Source organism: Dermacentor andersoni, chromosome 1, assembly GCF_023375885.2.
Source record: "Dermacentor andersoni chromosome 1, qqDerAnde1_hic_scaffold, whole genome shotgun sequence".
Lineage (NCBI taxonomy): Eukaryota > Metazoa > Arthropoda > Arachnida > Ixodida > Ixodidae > Dermacentor > Dermacentor andersoni.
This window is the reverse complement of record NC_092814.1, coordinates 145,341,748-145,360,677: the sequence shown is the minus strand read 5'-3', so window position 1 is coordinate 145,360,677 and position 18,930 is coordinate 145,341,748.

Genomic DNA, 18,930 nt, shown 5'->3' with positions numbered 1-18,930 from the left:
AGACAAGCCAAATCAACACACTATCAGACAAGTTGACAAAGCACGCAGCGAGGTCCGATGAGATGACGCGTTGTGAAAGTTCATTTGTGCCGTCATGTCACAGAAAATAATATCAACATTTTTTTCACCTGCGCCGAAGTATCCACGTCGAGACACTATATAAAGCCAGCAAACGTAACTACGTTCTTATTTATTTTTCATACTTTGACTTTTATTCGCGAGCACACATTGAGCCTCTTCAATTTACTTGTTCTCACTAACCGCGGACTGCCAGAGCCAGCCAGAGGTCATGCGTTTTTTACGTGTTGTCCTGACAACCACGCCGCGCACTTCGGTGCGCGATCGTTTTTCTCTGGCCGAGTGGATTTTGGCCTCAAAGAATTTTGGACGCTTTCTGGCTAGCCGACGAGAAAAAGAAGCGATGGTCGCTCGCCGTCACCACTGCGGGTTCTCGACTTATTGCAACACGTTCGCTTGAGGGCATCACCTTCATTTCGGTGTTATCGCAACCTCTGGGGAAAGTCCTTGTCTCGCCAGTGTAGAATAACGAGCAGCCCGCATATGGTTCTCTGTGAACGAAGCATGTCACGTTTTCTCTGATATTCCCTCGATAGCCACATTAGGTTCCCAAAGTAGACATTCGATTGTGGCGAAGATGCTTTCCTTTGCGTTTTTCATTTCGGTGCCCCCGCCTCACGAAAGGAAAAAAAAAAAAGATGCTGTGGCGCATATGACACTCAAGGCGCATTCCTGTCGTCGCCGTCGCCGTCTTCTTCCGTATGAAGTCCAAGGGCGATAACATCGTCACCGCGCGCCGCATGCTTTATGTGCGAGTGGAAGCTTAGGGATGGGGTGAGTCGACGATGGTGGGTCAGTCTTGTGTGCGCAACGGAGAAAAACGGGGAGGAAGCGCGCAGCCTTCCGTCGCGCGCGATGCATCAGAGCGAGTGGAGGGAGGGAGGGGAGTGAATCTCTGATTGCGCAACATGTTTCTTTGCCTTATTTGACGCACTGTAGAGGGTGTTTCAGCGAACTTTAACCAAAGTTGAAAATATGCCGACGCACTTTAAGACGACGCGACCAAAAGCATGTTGGTCCCTTTTGTAGGCAGTGTGCCATGCTATCTTTGTATTTTGTTTAATTAGATAATTAGTCAAGATTAATTAACCTACTTCTAAAGCAACGAAGCTAGGAAAAAGATTACAGTTAGAAAGTTGCAGAGTGGTTCGCAAAACGTTCGAATAAACAGTTTCTGCCTTTCTATCTATTCGGTATTAGTGTTTCTCAGCCTGCTGCGGGTGCCCGCGAAATAAAAAAAACACACACACACACACACACACACACACACACAACGTGACATACCCGCTAGCGCGTTGTGATTGCACTGCTCCCAAGCATTCTGCGCACAAAAAGCTATACATGCGCTGCCGCTTAAAAAGCGACAGGGCAGCGACGCACGCATTGGCTGTTCGATTTAAGCTACCAACCGTCACCGCTTGCGCTGTGTAAAGCAACTGACGGATGTGGTGGTGGTGGTGGTGGTGGTAGGTGGTAGTTCCAGACAGCGATAAACAAAGTATCATGCATCGGCTGTTAGAGCGCGAGCAATTTCTTGATGCCTTTTTCCAACGAGGAAAAAGACATAATCCTTGTCCTAGGAGCTGCGAACGGGCAGGGATGGCAGGCTGCAAGAATATTTCAAAGCTGGCACCCGGGTAGGCGACCGAGCCGGATGACAATATTCAACACGAACGAGCCACTGAAGCAAACCAGAGGCTCCACAAGGAAGAGGCAGAGAGCTTCAGTCATAAATAATGAGGTTCGCTACAACGTTTTGTGTTTATTCGCGGTTAATCCACACGCTAGCATGCGCAGCGTGGCGTACAGCTCGGTGTGTCCAACGGAACTAACTGGAGGATTTTTAAAACAGCTTGACTGAACCGCTATCGTCTGCAGTTCCATCAATGTCTGGAGTCAAGGGTTCTCCAAAAGAGACTCGACTTTGCGAAGTGGATTTCGATTCAGGAAGAGCAGGATTCTGACTTTCTCACCAAGGTACTCTGGACGGACGAGGCGAACTTTTCCCGAAATTGCCAAGTAAATATCCACAACGCACACTATTGGAGAGAGCAAAATCCCCACTGGCTAGGAATATCCCGCCACCAACATCAGTGGTTTTTTTAACGGAATATACGACAGCACAGTAATTGGCCCCGTGTTTTTTAAGAACACTCTGACCGGCAATAGCTGCTATGTAAGTCAGTTCCTCAAAGGGCCAGTTGAAGACTTCTGCTGCAACATGCCACTAGCCCGGCTTCATGCAATATGGTATCAGCGCGACGGGGCTCCAGCTCACACCTACAGCCAAGCACGAGCATGGCTTGATGTTACCTTCCCAGGGCAATGGATTGGGAGAAACGTGCCTGTCCTGTGGCCGGCAAGGTCACCCGGCCTCAACCCTCTTGACTTTTTCTTGTGGGGCTATATTAGGGATCACGTATACACGACGGCAATTACGACTCCAGAAGCCTCGCAGGAGAAGATAATTGAAGTCTGCCACAGCATTTCACCGGCGGTGCTCAAGGCAGCGACAGCAAGCCTTCTCAGAAGATCCCAGTGTTGTATCGCTGCAGAAGGTGACCTCTTCGAGCACTTGCTGGGAAAGCGCATGAAAAATAAAGGTAAATTCAGTGAAAGACGGCGTCTGGCCATTTAAGATACTCTTATTCTACCATTTTCAGGCTTCCGAAAACTGAGTTTTTTTGATTTAGAGATGTTCAATTTCCTTACAGCTATGCTAAGTGACGGACTTGTTGCTTCCGGAAGCACAAGCGATAACAGCTGCGTTTCCTTATCGCTATAACGAACTGTCGCGAGGGAAGCACATCGCTGGCGGAAATGGGACAGCCAACACCTACGTCGCTGCCTTGTCGCCTTTTAAGCGGCAGCGCACCTATAGCTGTTTGTGCGTGGAAAATTTGGGAGCAGTGCAATCACGACGTGCAAGCGGGCATGTCACGTGGTGTTTTGTATTTCGCGGGCATCATTAGTAAGCTGAAATGCACTGATACTTAATGGATAGAAAGACAGAAACCGTTTATTCGGACGCTTTGCAAACAACTCTGCAAGTTTCTAATTTGATTTTTTTCCCTAGCTTCGTTACTTCATAAGGTGGTTAATTAAACTTGACTAAAAATCTAATTAAGTAATACGAAAAATAGCGTGACACTACATACAAAAGCAAGCAACATGCATTTGGTCGCGTCGCCTTAGAGTGCATCGGCATATATTTAAACTCTGGCTAAAATTAGCTAAGACACCCTGCATACAGTGACTTTTGCTTAGATACGTAGATTCATTGGAGACTTATGCGTATATTTAAATATCTTGTTGCGAGCTTTTGTGGATACATGCAGTGAACTTTCTTTTCAGTGAATTTTTTACCTTGATCAAGCTTTATCTTCGCATTTCTGTATTCCATTGTTACTTCCCATTTCTAATGTATATTTTGCAGAACTCCTGCTTTTTATATCTGATCTCTGTTGCGACTATAATTTCGGTGCAATTAACATACACGACTGGTGACACCTGCTCCTGCGCAAACCTTGAGACGAAGGACAGCGTCATTAAGATTTTTCTCTGGCCGTTGCACATTTACAGAAATGTAAACAAGGTTCCCCAATGACAAAGTTTCATTAAAATATTTGTCCGTAACTCGTTCATTTCACGGCCTTTACATTTATCATATCAGCGGCATGCACTGCTTTGCTGATTTTGAACTGATATAATTCTGAAGTTCGTGTGATATTTTATTTTCTTATTAAATAGATAAAAAAAGTGGAAGCATTGATATCAGGTAATGGCAAAATTTTTGGGACATACAAATATACACTTTATTGAAAAAATGCATATTTTACTTGTCTTGACAGTGCGTAGCGTCTAAGAATTCGTTTGCAACATCTTTGGTAATGGCAATGCAGCTATTATTCATATATTTCATCCCTCGACATATTCTGTAAAGAGCAGGCCATGCTCCAACGGGAGTCACCCCCGAATGAAACTTCTGGCTACGCCACTGGTTAGTATTGATTCTGTCAGTAAATGCAGATAAAAAAAGATTTGCTCAGTGTGAGTGCTCAAGTAAGACCAGCAAAAGCAAGGCCTTTAGTACCAATCACACATCGTTATACAATGGCCCATAAAGTTCATAAAAAACGAAAAAAAAACGAGATAAGGTATGACAACAGGGCGTGCAGTTCCGCCTTGAATGGATCAGGGCTTCGCATATCGACCACTCTATCTTTCGAGAAATGAAATACTTTTGTTCGGCCGAACAGGCGTTGCAAGATTCGCCGAATATGGAGACGACAAGAAGTACGATGGGCGTGAGCAAGCGGCAGCATAGATGTCTGGTGACCAGTAATTCTTTTATGTAGGAGGGAGATGAGTGAAATGTTTCGATGCGACTCGAGAGACCGAAGTGACAGTTTTTACTTAATTTTGGTCACACTTGAATGTTGTTGTAATCACGAACGATGAAATGCGTCGCACGGTTTTATATTGCTTCAAGAGACTGGATTAGCTATGATTGGTTGGTGAGGTGACCATATTGACACGTGTACTTGTCTTCATTGGGCGACACGTTTCGCCGCCTAACAAATGTTATCGCACAGCGCAGGACGCGCTTGCATGTGTGGGAAGTTTCTGGAACGTTATCGATGGTTCCATCCAGTGTCTGTGACCGAACCTTGTGTAATCTGATTACATGTGTGCGCGACGCGAATACTGTAGAACTTTGTGGAAGGCACGCGGGTCCCAGCGATTAGTCTGGAACATTCGACGATTGATGTATAAAAGCCGACGCGCTTGACCCGTTGATCAAATTTTCGACGATCGCCGACTGTGTTCACCGCTGTCACCGTTCTTTGAGTGTAGCCTGTTTGTGAGGGCACAAGTTCGCCCAATAAAACGCTAGTTTCGTCTTTCTCAGTTTGGCTGATTTCTTCACAGTCACTACCACGTGACAATATGGATGATGTAAATTCAGGTTGAGGATGAAAGAATGCTGGGTAGGCTAGCCTTCTAGTTGATGGTGCACCCCGAAGATATCGTTTTAAATAATCAAGCGTACGTGATGCTATTGTGGTTATTTTTTCTGTATGGTTGGACCCAGATGTGTCTGGTGTCAGATGGATACCTAGATATTTATGTAGAGATATCTCATTTACAGAATTACTGTTAAATAGTTAAATGTTCAGCTGGTGGGTTTACGGCTGAAAGTACGTAATTTACATTTATCCGTTTTAAGGTTCATCTGCCAAGATAAGCACTAATTAGTTATCTTGCGAAGGTCCTCTTGTAGGTTCATGTGGACGTTATCGGAGCAAATTTTGCGATAAACTACACAGTCATCCGCGAATAATCTAACGTTTGATGTGATTCCTTCTGGTAGGCCGTTGATGAAGATCAAAAGCAATAAAGGGCCTAAGACATTTCCCTGCAGAACTCCAGATGTGACGTCGCTTAACACGGATGACTGGTTACCATGACTGTGAACTGCTTTCGAGATGATAGGAAATTTCGAATCAACGACGTTGTCAAAGAATCTAGGTGAAGACATGATAACTCAGATATTAGACGGCTATGGGCTACGCGATTGAATCCTTTTGAAAAGTCTATGAATAGGCAGTCAGTCAGGAAGCCTTCTTCCATGTTCTGAAATAGTTCCTGAGTGAAGTTGATCAGCTGTGTCTCGCGTAAAAAGCCTTTCCTGAAACCATGCTACTTTGTAAAAAAGAAGCTATTATTTTCTAGAAACTGAGTGATGTGTGAGGCGATAATGTGTTCGAGCATTTCGCACGAGACTCTTGATGGTGATGATGATCATGATGATTTGAAATTTTGAGGGCGCAGCAGCCGTGCAGGTGATAATGCGCCAAGCGCATGTTTTTGGATTTAGCTTACTTGTTCGAATGTGGTAAAATCGTGTCGACGGCCAAATAAAAATATAAGAACATGAATTGCACTACAGTTCTTGTAGGGTTACTGTGCCTTCAAAATAGTTAAAAATATCTTCATATGGCACGAGTGGTTCATCGCTCAATAAGGGCATGGGATGGAAAGGGATTATTATTTCGTAAAAAATTTTGCAATATCCTTGTATCCATTTTTCTCAGCCGGGACATGTTATTAAAATGTGTAGCACGTTTAAAAATTCACCGCAGTATTGGCATGTTGGTTGTGGCTTGTTATTTATTAGGTAACTATAGGTCAGCCTCGTGTGACCAATTTTTAAGCGACATAGCATTACCTCGTAAAATCTTTGTCTGGGGCGACAACTGCGCCATTCTTGTAAAACAGGTTTTATGCAATGAAGCTTGTTATGTTCTTGCTGATCACAAAGTTCCTGCCAGTGTTTTACTACTGCTACTTTTAAAGTGCCTTTATAATCTTGCCAAGGTAGGCCAACATCACAATGCTCGAAACCTTTGGCGCCGGCTGCCATAAAATCTCCTCTTTAGTTACCGGGGATTCCTGCATGACTAGGAACCCAGAAAAAAGTGACGTTTAAAGCTCTCTTATGACATTTTTTGTATTGATTTTGTATTTTCATCAGTACATTATTTCTACATGTTAACCTAGATGCGAGAGCTTGAAGAGAGCTCAAGGAGTTCATAAATATGACAGATTGGTCATTTTCACATTTTCAGGATGTCAAGAGCTGACGAGATGGCAGAGTTCTGCAGTAAACACAGCAGCCTTACTTGAAAGTCTCAGTTGTTTTTCAAATTGATTTTATCTGACCGCAGCGCTTACATTATTGTTTTTTGATCCATCTAAATATTTCATGCATAAATAATATTTTACTCTATTTCAAAATATTCACTTAGTAAAGCATCTTTTGGTGAAGATTGTTTTCTGTTTTTTGTTAAGCTGAAGTCGCATTGCGCAGGCTTCATCTCCCAAGGAGCAAAAGAAGGTCTATCTTCCAAGAATTGTTTTCCTAGCTCGTAAAATAGGTCTGCATTGAGTTCTCGGTACCTGATAAAAAAAGGAAGGAATGACTTCCGGTTTGTTGCTAAAATGTGTTTCAAAGCGCGGCGTTGTTAATAGCAGTTTACAAGGATGCGTTGAACAGGACAATACCCGCGCTATATACTATGGTGAGAAATATGAGCGGGAACACGCGAACGCGTGGCAAATAGCCTCGAAACCGAGTTAGAGCGATACGCGGAAGGCGCTGTCGAAAACAGGGGGGGAAAGTAGGACGCCCTTCAGCTAACTGTTCGCACTCCCACCGCGCCTGCGTTTGTCGAAAACGGCAGCTTACGGCAGCTTACGGAATTTCACTGGCCGTCGACAACCAATACGGCGGTTACGTGCACAGTAACTTACAGCGAGTAATTTTTTTTCAGTCATGCTTTTCTTTTTGTTTTTTTGAGAGCGCATCTCTTAGGCGCCCGTTCCTGCGTTTAGCGTAAGGTATCTTCAGATATAGGCCCATAGGACATGATGTATATCTTATAGAGCGCATCGTGTCATGCGTTCCAGACAGATGGACAGATTTCCCAGTGAAGTAGCTTTCGAATGTTTACGCTTCAAAGCAGCGCTGCTATTGGCCACGCTCCGGTGCACAAAGTTATCAGTAACCGCAATATCAAGCGTCTTTATTAATGTGCACTGGGGATGCGAAGTTCCGCACTTTGCTCATGATAGTACGTGTTTCCGAGAAGTAGTCTTCTGTGTTCCAAAGACAACTGGTTGGCTTATGCACACAAGCTTCGTATCGTAGACGTACGGAACGCGCCATAACACAGACGTAGTCCATGATGCACCGGGTCAAGAACCTCTAATGCAGACTTTCGAGCTGAGTCATACACAAGACATTCGTAGTCCAATTGTGACCGGAACACTGCATTGTATATGCGAAGCAGACATCTTCAATCTGAACCCCATGATCGCTGGGATAGAAGCTTTTTTAGTTTTATAAATTTCAGAGATTTCTGTTTTGCATACGTGATGTGCGCATTGAAGTTGAGCTTCTTGTCAAAGATTACACCAAGAAATTTGTGTTCGTTCTTTACTGTGATTTGTTGTCCTTTAATATGCAATGTTGGGTCCGGTGTGAGCCTTCGGTGTTGACTGAAAGGTACGCATATTGTCTTTTCTGGGCAAAACCTAAAGCCATTTTCATTTGCCCATCGCACTATAGGATTTACGCCCAGCTGCAGTTGGTGCTCGCAAGTAACCATATTACAAGAGGAGCAAGAAAGTTTAATGTCATCCACATATTAAGAATACATTAAGGAAGACAGAATAACTGTAGTTAATGAGTTGACCTTCACTAAAAATAGTATAATACTTAATACTCCACCTTGTGGCACTCCGTTCTTCTGTATAAAACAGTTCTTCTGTATAAAACATCACCTGAAAAGTTCGGTTCTCCAGATAGCTTTTGATTATACCAAGCATGTGTCCTTTTATTCCGTATCTATGCAAGTTCATTAACATGCCATGTCTCCACGTCGTATTCTGATGCTAAGTTGGTCGCCCACCATGGAGCCCAAGGCGGCAGTGTTTTTAAGAACCACTAGCCATACGTAGCTGCTATAACCATATATATGACCATGACAAAGCAGAGCCATGCCCACATGGTTAACCCTAGCCACCCGGAAACTTGGAAATGAAATGAACAGGAGACAAGAAAGATAGAACAGTGAAAGGGAAAGATAAATATTTAACAGGGGGACAGGAAAAGGCGACTGCCGTTTTCCTCCAGGTGGGTCTGTCTGGAGGTGCCCTTTATGTGAAGCAGAGGTCAAAGAGGTTTGTTGCCTCCGACGGGGGGCCTTACAGACCAAACACCCGGCATCGGCTCCACCCCCAGGATCCCCCTTTCTTCAGACACGGCTAAGCCGCGCATGGCTACACGTGGGAGGTTCCCACCGTCATGTGCTCGGGTACGTGGTGTCACAATGCACTAAACGCCTGCTTACGCAGTCGCCTCTGCGGGAAATGAGGCACTTGTTAGTCATATGGGTCTGTAGTTATATCATCAGAAGCCAACAAACTCTTACACCAAAAGCAACACAGGGGAAGTACTTGGGCTTAATAAATGAAATAAAAAAACGATAAATTAATGGAAATGAAAGAGGATGAAAATACGACTTGCGGCAGGTGAGTAACGATCCCACAACCTTTGCATTCTGACCAAATTCTGACCAAACACGTTGTGCTGACTTTCAACGCTTCCAAGTTCCGTTCAGGTCGCTTACCTGTACCTTAGAGTAAGACAATATTTGGCCAATCCCCGCCTGTGCTTTCAGTATCAGAAATATGGGCATGGATGCCAATCATGTTGCGGAAGAGCAACTTGTGCTAAATGCGGTCAAACAGACCATGGTAATGAAACGTGCACAAGCGAGTTTGTGGACTTCTTATGATATGACTAATAAAAATCGGGCCCCTTGGTTAACCCCCTTTCTTCGGGTCTGTACTTAGTGACAGAGTGTTTATCTCCGTTTTCAAATGTAGGAATTATTTTTCCAACCTTCCAATCATCTGGAATCTCACCAGTTGATAAGGACTGCTCTAAATGTGGCACAAGATGATGCTCCAAATGTTGCCAGTGTTCTTCAAAATTTTCGTGTTAATTCATTCAATGCTGGAACTAGTCGACATATTAAGTTTGTTAATGATAAGATTCCTTGAGCTACAATGAGTATTAGTGCCATGTATTTGTAGTTTACATCAAGAGGCTGTGGCATATTGGAATGGTCTTCGTTACTAAAAACAGCAGTAAAGTATTTATTCGGCATACTTGAACAGTCCTCAGGTGCAACTTGGTTTCCAATGTCGTCTAGGAATGCTATGTCATCACGGTTGTTTGGAGGAGCAATCGTTTTCCAAAACTTTTTGGGGTTGTTTTTAATACGAGAAGGCTGACATGCCAATAGAAACTATTTTTAGTATTACGAATGGCGTTACAGTACTGCCTCTCAAAGTCTTCTTGTTTTTTCCATGATGCTTCGTTGCCGGCATGATTCGAGATTTTAAAAGGGCGCTTCTTCTTGTTCTTGAATGTTAGAAGTGTGCTGTGCAACCATGGCTTTGATACGTTAATGCGCAACAAATGGTGGGGTATGTGAGTGCGAGTTAGTTCGAACAATTTTTCTTTGTATATAGTCCAGTTGTCATTTACCGCACTAAATGAAATTTTTTTAAGAAAGCATTCGGAAAATGTCAGCAGGCCGTCATTGATGGCGTCCAAGTTAGCTGTATTATAGTTTACTATATACTTGGGAATCACATCGCGTATGGTAGACAGTATGTTGATTGTGAATTGTAGCAGGCGATGGTCACTAAATGAATCTATGCTGATTATACAGCTTGAAGTTTCCAGACCAAGTGACAGAACAAAATCTAATATGTTTAACTCTCGAGTAGGCGTGTGAACCAACGCAATGCAGAAAAAACGTTAATAAAATGAAAAGGTTAATAAAAAATAGAAAGGTTAATAAAATCATGACAGTTTTGTGAACATGAACGCGAATTAAGCCAGTCAATGTCTGGGTAGTTGAAGTCGCCCAAGAGGTGCATATCGGCTTTTAGAAACTTTCTTCTGATTTCTAAAATATTATTATGCAAGTTAGTGAAGCAAGTATCTTGGCTGTCAGGTGGTAGGCAGCAGATGCCAAATACGGTCTTTGACGTTTTATACGCAACGTACACCCACAGTATTTCTTTCGCAGCAGCGGCGTGTAGGATAAATGATTCAATGTGTTTCCTTATAGCAATAAGCACAACCCCCTCCCCGCCGTTCGTTCCTGTCTTTTCCGAAAATACTAAAGTTGTCGTAGTCGGGCAGGATCTCTTCATCAGTTTCGAAACGTAACCACCTTCCAGTTAGTAATAGGATATTGCACTCGCTGTTTTCAAGACATGAGCAGAGTTCTGTTCTCTTGAGAAATACATTACGTATGTTTGTGAATGATAAGAATAGGACCGAGTGTAAGTTGCTGTTCTGAGTAAAGTAGGAACGATTAGTGTGCAACACCGAGTAGTGCGCACACTACTCGGTTTTTCACGCGCTAACTGTTGTGACCACTGTGTGATAGTGTCGGTTGTCGCATGGTACTTATATAGATACATTAACTATCCGCAGTTCATTAACATTTAGTTGAACGGCATGTGAACAATAAAAACAGCATGAGCGGCACGGTTATTGCCGTTCATAATGAAGTTCTTGAGCGTAGAAACCTGGGGCACGTCGGCAGGGTCTATGCTTTGCTGTACAGAACACTGTTTCTAGGCATTTTAAGGTAGAGCTTGCCGGTTTTGGCGAGCATATGCAAAACAAATATTCGTACGCTCGAAAGTTTACAAGTTTAGTGTCTACGCACGTGTCCTGTACTACCGCGATGCCCTTCGACTCTTGCAACAGTCATTATTTCTAGAGACTACCTGATGTCAACATACATTACAGCTGACAACCACAGAGAACACACTCGATATCTCTGTCGCGTCCTCAGTAACTATACTGCTAGTTTGCCGATGCAAGGACCTCAAGCCACAGTTTCAAAACTTGTTGTGACACATCAAGGCTGCCTTCCGTCAGGCTTTACACCAGCAGAAAAACCACTGCTACCCATGTGGTGCCATGAAAGCCGCAGGTCCACCTCCCAATTCCTGGAATTACAAAAAAGACCCGTCATTCCACCGTGGCTCTAGGACAGTTGACATCGACATTAATGTACGAGGCACGTGAGCAAAGACCACACATTCACACCAATGGATCTGTCTCAGCCACAAGCTCGACATGTGCTGTTGTCATCGCGGCTTTAAAAGTCACCATGAAGTTCAAAGTGTCCCACCTAATGACCTCTACGGCAATAGAACTTGCAGCCCTACGTGCCGCTGTTAATTACACCGCACAAACAAAACCTCGAAAGTGGATCGTTTTTGTGACTCCAAGGCAGCCCTTGAGAGTCTGCAGTCAGCTTACGGTATAACACCCATGAACTGGTGTTTGAGAACAGAGAGCTTCTCCATCAAGCCCTCATAAATGGACATGTTATCTTTCAATGACTTCTGGGGCACTGTGGCATCGTCGGTAATGACGTTGCTAATGATGCCACCCAGTCAGCCAATAAAGAAACCCTGACAGTTCATATACCTTTGTCGAGTGCAGACGCTGCGAGGGGTCTTGGTTTACTTGCGCAAACCAAGACTCAAACTTTGTGTAACACCCCGATTGTCTCGAACTGTCATCACCACCGGACTGATCCTATAATGAAGCTGCAGATTTGTTCACACTTCTCTCACGATGACGCAACTTTATTGTGCGGCGTTTGGTTAGGGGTGGCTTTTACGAACGCCTGCCCTTTTCTTATCAGAATGTCAAACACACCTATCTGTGACTCGTGCAATTGTGAAGAGACGATAGAACACGTTTTGTGTTTTTGTGATCTTTATGATATCGAACGCAACGTTCCTCGGAGTGTGTGAAACCGATTAGGCAGCAGACCATCTTCAAAGACAGAATTTTGGACCATGGCCCCACACGTCGCAGGCGTGCTAAGGGACGTGGACATCACTACGTTTTATGAAATCGATAACCCGCCGTGGTTGCTCAGTGGCTATGGTGTTGGGCTGCTGAGCACGAGGTCGCGGGATCGAATCCCGGCCATGGCGGCCGCATTTCGATAAGGCGAAATGCGAAAACACCCGTGTACTTAGATTTAGGTGCACGTTAAAGAACCCCAGGTGGACCAAATTTCTGGAGTCCCCCACTACAGCGTGCCTCATAATCAGAAAGTGGTTTTGGCACGTAAAACCCCATAATTTAATTTTTATGAAATCGACAGGCCTCAGTGACCGATTGTAGGTGTGAAGTGGTGGACAACCGCACGTGTTCACATTGATACTACAATTCTTCCCACCCTCTCCTTTCTTTTCATCCCTTAAACCCCTTCCCCCATGAAGGACAGAAAACTGGACGTGCGTCTGGTTGACCTCCCTACCTTTCTTTCGTTCTCCTCCTCCCTGTGGGCTCTTCTCTAAATACACGAAAAAAAGAACCCGTTTTTTTTCCGGCAACTACTGCACAAAACATGGTTAGGTTTGTTCCATTTAAGAGATAACGTTAAAATCTAGTAACTCTTTGTATCCAACTTAAGATTTAGGCCGCCGAGCTTTCATTAAAAACTGTGGAAAATTGGCCGCCAATGGAAAGTGACCCTGGCTACGTTTTAGACCCTAACTCTCTCTAGTGAAGCTAGCTTAGCAGGACACTTTGAGCAATTATCAGTCATTGTTTGGGATATCATTGGCCTTGGTGAGGTTAGAACTGGTGAGGCTTATACAGCGCTGACTAACTGCCGCACCGACTGCTATAGAGGACTCCCAGATTAGAAGCAGTACGGAAAGGATTCCTAATCCATAAGGCTATAGCGGGCAACATTGAATTCTACAGCATTAATGAACTGGTAGCAGTAGTCGTAATAAACTTAATAAGAGCTATAGATTAAAGGCAGTACAAGCCTACACTCTAACCTCCAGTCATGATGATGAAATAGATCAGTTTTATGAAGAGGTTGGATTAGCGACGAGAAATGTGCAAACTCCGTATACTGTAGTAATGGGCGACTTCAATGCAAAAGTGAGGAAAAAGCAGGCTGGTGAACAAGCAATTGACAACTACGGCGTTGATTCTAGGAGCACTAGAGGAGAAATGAGTGTGGAATTCGCGAAAAGGAATAATCTGCGAATAATGAACACTTTTTTTCAGGTAGCGTAGCAACAGAAACTGAACCTGGAAAAGCCCTAATGGTGAAACAAGGAACCGAATCTATTTCATAATTTCTGCAGTTCCCAGCATAGTGCAGGATGTAGAAGTGATAGGTTGGTTAAAGTGCAGTGATTATAGGCTAGTGGGGTCTAGGATTCACTTCAATTTGAAAAGAGAAGGAGTAAAATTAGCCGAGAAGAAACAGGCCAACCGAGACGCAGTAAGGGTAAAAGCAGACCAATTCAGGCTGATACTTGCGAACAACTATGCAGCCTTAAAACACAGAGATGAAGCTGACATAGAGGCAATGAATGAAACCGTAACTAGGCTGGCTTCACAGGCAGCAATTGAAGTAGGAGGTAAGGCACCAAGGTAACCAGTAGGCAAGCTCTACCTAGTAACAAAGGACCTAATAAAGAAACGACACAGAATGAAACTATCCAACTCAAGAGACCAGGTAGAATTCGCGAAACTGTCAAAACTAATCAACAAGGAGAAAATAAGGGATATACGAAATTATAAAGTGAGAAAGACTGAGGAAACAGTGAAAATGGACACAGCATGAAATCAGTGAAAATAAAACTTGGCATAGGACAAGCCAAGATGTATGCACTGAAAGATAAGCAGGGTAATATCATCACAAATTTCGAAGATATACTAAATGCAGCGGAAGCATTCTATACTGACCTGCACAGTACGTAGAGCAGCGACGATGCCTTCATTCAAATTAGTAACGAACAGGTTACAGAGGCTCCTTCTGTAACTACAGATGAAGCTAGAAGGGACTTGCAAGACATGAAATGGCGAAAAATGGCTGCAGAAGATGGAATAAGAGTCGATTTGATCAAAGATGGAGGAGACATGGTGCTTGAAAAACTGGTGGCCCTCTATACGAACTGTCTCACGACTTAAAGGGTACCAGAGAACTGGAAGGATATAAATATTATGCTAATCCACAAAAAGGGAGACGTTAAAGATTTGATTAATTATAGGCAGATTAGCTTACTTCCAGTATTGTACAAAATATTCACCGTGATAACTTTCAATAGTGTAAGGGCAACACTGGAATTTAGTCAACCAAGAGAACAAACAGGCTGGCTTCAGGAAGAAATATCCTACAATGGATCACATCCATGTAATCAATCAGGTAATCGAGAAATTCCTGAGTACAATTTGCCTGTCTATATAACTTTGATAGATAACGAAAAGGCATTTAATTCAGTAGAGATCCCAGCAGTCATAGAGACATTACGTAATCAAGGAATACAGAAGGGTTACGTAAATATCTTGGAAATATCTACAGAGATTCCACAGCTACCCTAATTCTCCACAAGAAAAGTAGAAAGATAGCTCTAAAGAAAGGGGTGAGACGAAAATACACAATCTCTCCAATGCTATTCACTGCATGCTTGGAACAACTATTCAAGCTAATAAACTGGCAAGACTTAAGAGTAACGATCAACGGCAAAACTGTAGACGAATTACAACAAAAGATTGAGCACCATAATCAAGCGACTGAAAGAGCGAGGTTGATAATTAATATGCAGAAGACAAAGATAATGATCAATAACCTGGCAAGAGAACAAGTGTTCAGTATCACCAGTCAGCCTCTAGAATCTGTGAAGTAGGACGTTTGCCTAGGTCAATTACTCGCAGGGGACCCTGATCACGAGAAAGAAATTCACAGAAGAATAAAAATGAGTTGGAGCGCATACGGCAGACACCGCCAGATACTTACTGGAAGCTTACCATTATTATTAAAAAGAAAGGTGTACAGTCAATGCCTTTTACCGGTTCTGACATATGGGACAGAAACTTGGAGAGTGACAAAGAAGTTCGAGGACAAGGTCCGCGCAGAGAGCGATGGAACGAAGAATGTTAGGCTTGACGTTAAGAGACAGGAAGAGGGCGGTGTGGATCAGAGAGCAAATGGGGATAGCGGACATTCTAATTAACATTAAGAGAAAAAAAACGGAGCTGGGCAAGTCATCTAATGCGCAGGTTAGATAACCGGTGGGCCATTAGGTTTGCAGAATAGGTGCCAAGGGAAGCGCAGTCAAGGATGAAATGAAGAAATTTGCAGGTGCTAGTTGGAATCGGTTGGCGCAGGACAGGGTGAATTGGAGATCGCAGGGAGAGGCCTTCGTCCTGCAGTGGACGTAAAATAGGCTGATATCCAAAAAACGAAACCATCATGCTTCCAACTCTGACTCACTAATGAAAAATGAAGTCAAACTTCTGTAAATTACATCTAATAGCCCACCTAAAGCGGTAAAAATTTATCTATTATGCATGGCTCTCAAGAAGACCAGTAATGTGTGAGTAGGATTTTGCAAAATCCTTGTAATGAACCTAATGAGTTTACGTAAGATATAAATTTAAATAAAAACTTGTCAACTTTGGATGCTCTAACAGATGCAACTTATAGAATTGGGATATTTATTTTTGGTGCAGAGCTACAAATTTCAGAACTTCGTGCTTCTATTTCGCAACCCTATTCATTTTTGAAAACTGGTTTTAATAAATTCAGGCCTTGAATCAAAATTCCGCTTGCCACAGTCACTAGAATTTAACTTTATCTCTTAACTTCAACAAATTTCGCTAAAATTGGCCCAGTGGTTACCTCAGAAAAGCGTTTCTGGGTTTTACATCTATTTGAATTGGCTGTATGGGAGTTGAGCCCGAGCTGAGGAAGGCTAAGCTTGGTGGATGTTATCTAAATACATGGGAAAGGAGAAATAGTTTTTCTCGTCAACCACTATACGAAATTTAATGAGGTTTTTTGCATTTAAAAGCAAATGGTAAAATGTGGTGGCTTTTGCTAGACGATTTCTTTATTTCTGTAGTCGATTTCTTATTAAACTTGCTGAATATCGCAAGTTTTCTCAAAACAAAATTGTAATTTGACAACTCTAATGCAGCAATGAAAAATGATATCACAATTCTGTAAATTGTGTGCAATAACAATCTAAAACGGACAAAATTGATCTGTTATATACGACTTTTAATTACATCCCTAGTATGTAAGTAGGACTTTTGCCAAGCTCTTGTAAACATCGTGACGAATTTACTTAATACATGAAATTTGGCCGATTTGGAACTCCTGGCGGATGCAGTTTACAGAACTGAGATGTCTGCGATTTTTTGGTACAAAGTTACAGATTTTGTGAACTGCTTGTTTCTATTTTTTTCAAGTTTACTGATTTTCGGCAACTTAAAAACAATCACATGTCCTATATAAAAATTACTACCCAACAGCCACTATAATGTAATGTTATCTCTCAAATGCAGAAGTTTCATTACAATGGGCCAAGGGGTCATTTCATAGAAGCATTTCTGCGCTTTACATGCATTTGAATAAGCGACATCGGAGTTGTACTCGAGCTAAAGCTTCCTCTTAACACCGATACGACGAAAGCATTTTCCACAAATTAAGCATTGATCAGATACTCCAACTGTTAATAAAGGGAGAAAAAATTTCTTGTAAGACGTAGTGCGGAATAGGCAAAGTACAGTCATCGTGCCAGATTCCTGGGTATAGTTTCGTATCCCTTCGTCGTCTTTCTTGCTTCGCTTTCAATCGACATCAGTAGCACCATGGCAGGCTTGCCGCATTTTGGCCGCCTTGTAGAAGCTTGTTTGAAGCATTGAGCATTTCTATTTTTTTTGACGGCTTACGTATACACAATTCTTGTAAAGTACGCTATCGTGAAGAATACCGGACTTACCATACGCTTAGCTTTACTAACGAAGCCGTACATTCTATGCGAAAACACGCATAATAGGGATTAGAAATTCATGTGGGGGATATTAAACATAGATTTACTCACACACGTTTGCTGATTAGCTCATATAAGGCAGCATTTCTCGCAACACATTGTTGTATCATGCTGATGGCTATACATTGAACTTAACTAAATAACTAAGTGAACTATCTTTAGCCTTCGTACACATGCTTTCTTTGGACTTCCTTGTTCAGCACATATACTACAATAAAATTCATGTATTTGTGGCTTTATGAAGACGATGATGAACATCTGTCATGGCTCGCACAGGTGTGTCATGTCTCCAGATGATTTTGCTACCTATTATTATTATTATTATTATTATTATTATTATTATTATTATTGCTGCTATAGACAGGGACACTGCGAGAGGAACAAAATGAGGAAGCTAGCAATTTCAAACTGAATGGGTGAATCGTGTGCTTAAGCTTGGTCCACAGCGACAAGAGGATTTAAAGAACGCAGAAGGTAAATGAAGACATGCCAAACATATATAAAAATACGCTACTGCATAAGCTGTAAAGAATCTGAGTAAGGTCTACCGAACCATAAAAAATACGAAGAGCTTGTTATGTACCACAGTAGGCGCTCTGCGGCGTTCCACACAAGAGATAGAGAGAGAATAAATAGAGAAAGAGGAACTGTTTATCGCAAAAGTGTCTCATCGACAATCACAGGTTGGAGAGTGGAAAGGGTGAACACGAAGATGGCAAAAGGAGACGAAGAGATGACGCGGAGTCGTCATCAAAAACATAACACTGCCTTCAATTCCCTGCCCCGACGAGGGGTGCACAAAACTATGGAATCTTCAGCCTCACATTTCAGCTATTGGCGACTTTATCGTTTTCTACAAGGCTTCGGGGCTTTACGTCAACGACATGTGTTATAGTGAACTGTATATATGAAAGTGTAAAGAAACCAAAAAACAAAACATAATTGCCATCAGCCACGGTGGCGCAGAACATTGTGTGACGTCTATGGCTGTTCAAATAGAGAAATTTTCAGATTTTATTGAATACAAAGATTCTATAAAAACTGGTCTCGAACACGAAAGCCAAATTCGAATGGTATCTCATGCCTAAAACAATGGTGGAGTGGGTCATAGACGGGTCACTTTAGCGACGTTCACACGCAAACTCATTCGGAGAAGAATATTATGAATATATTGGGGTAACGAGCCTGCAGATAACCTGAGCAGGAAACAGGCTTGATTAGACAGTGCAAGACATTTATTTTGATCAGCGCATTAGGCCCAGTAACTGCTTCTCTGCGCAGCAGCAATTCTTCTTGAACCACACTCCTTCGGAGCTATGGAGGCGGAACAACTGAATTCTCAGGGCTGATTTGGATTAAGTG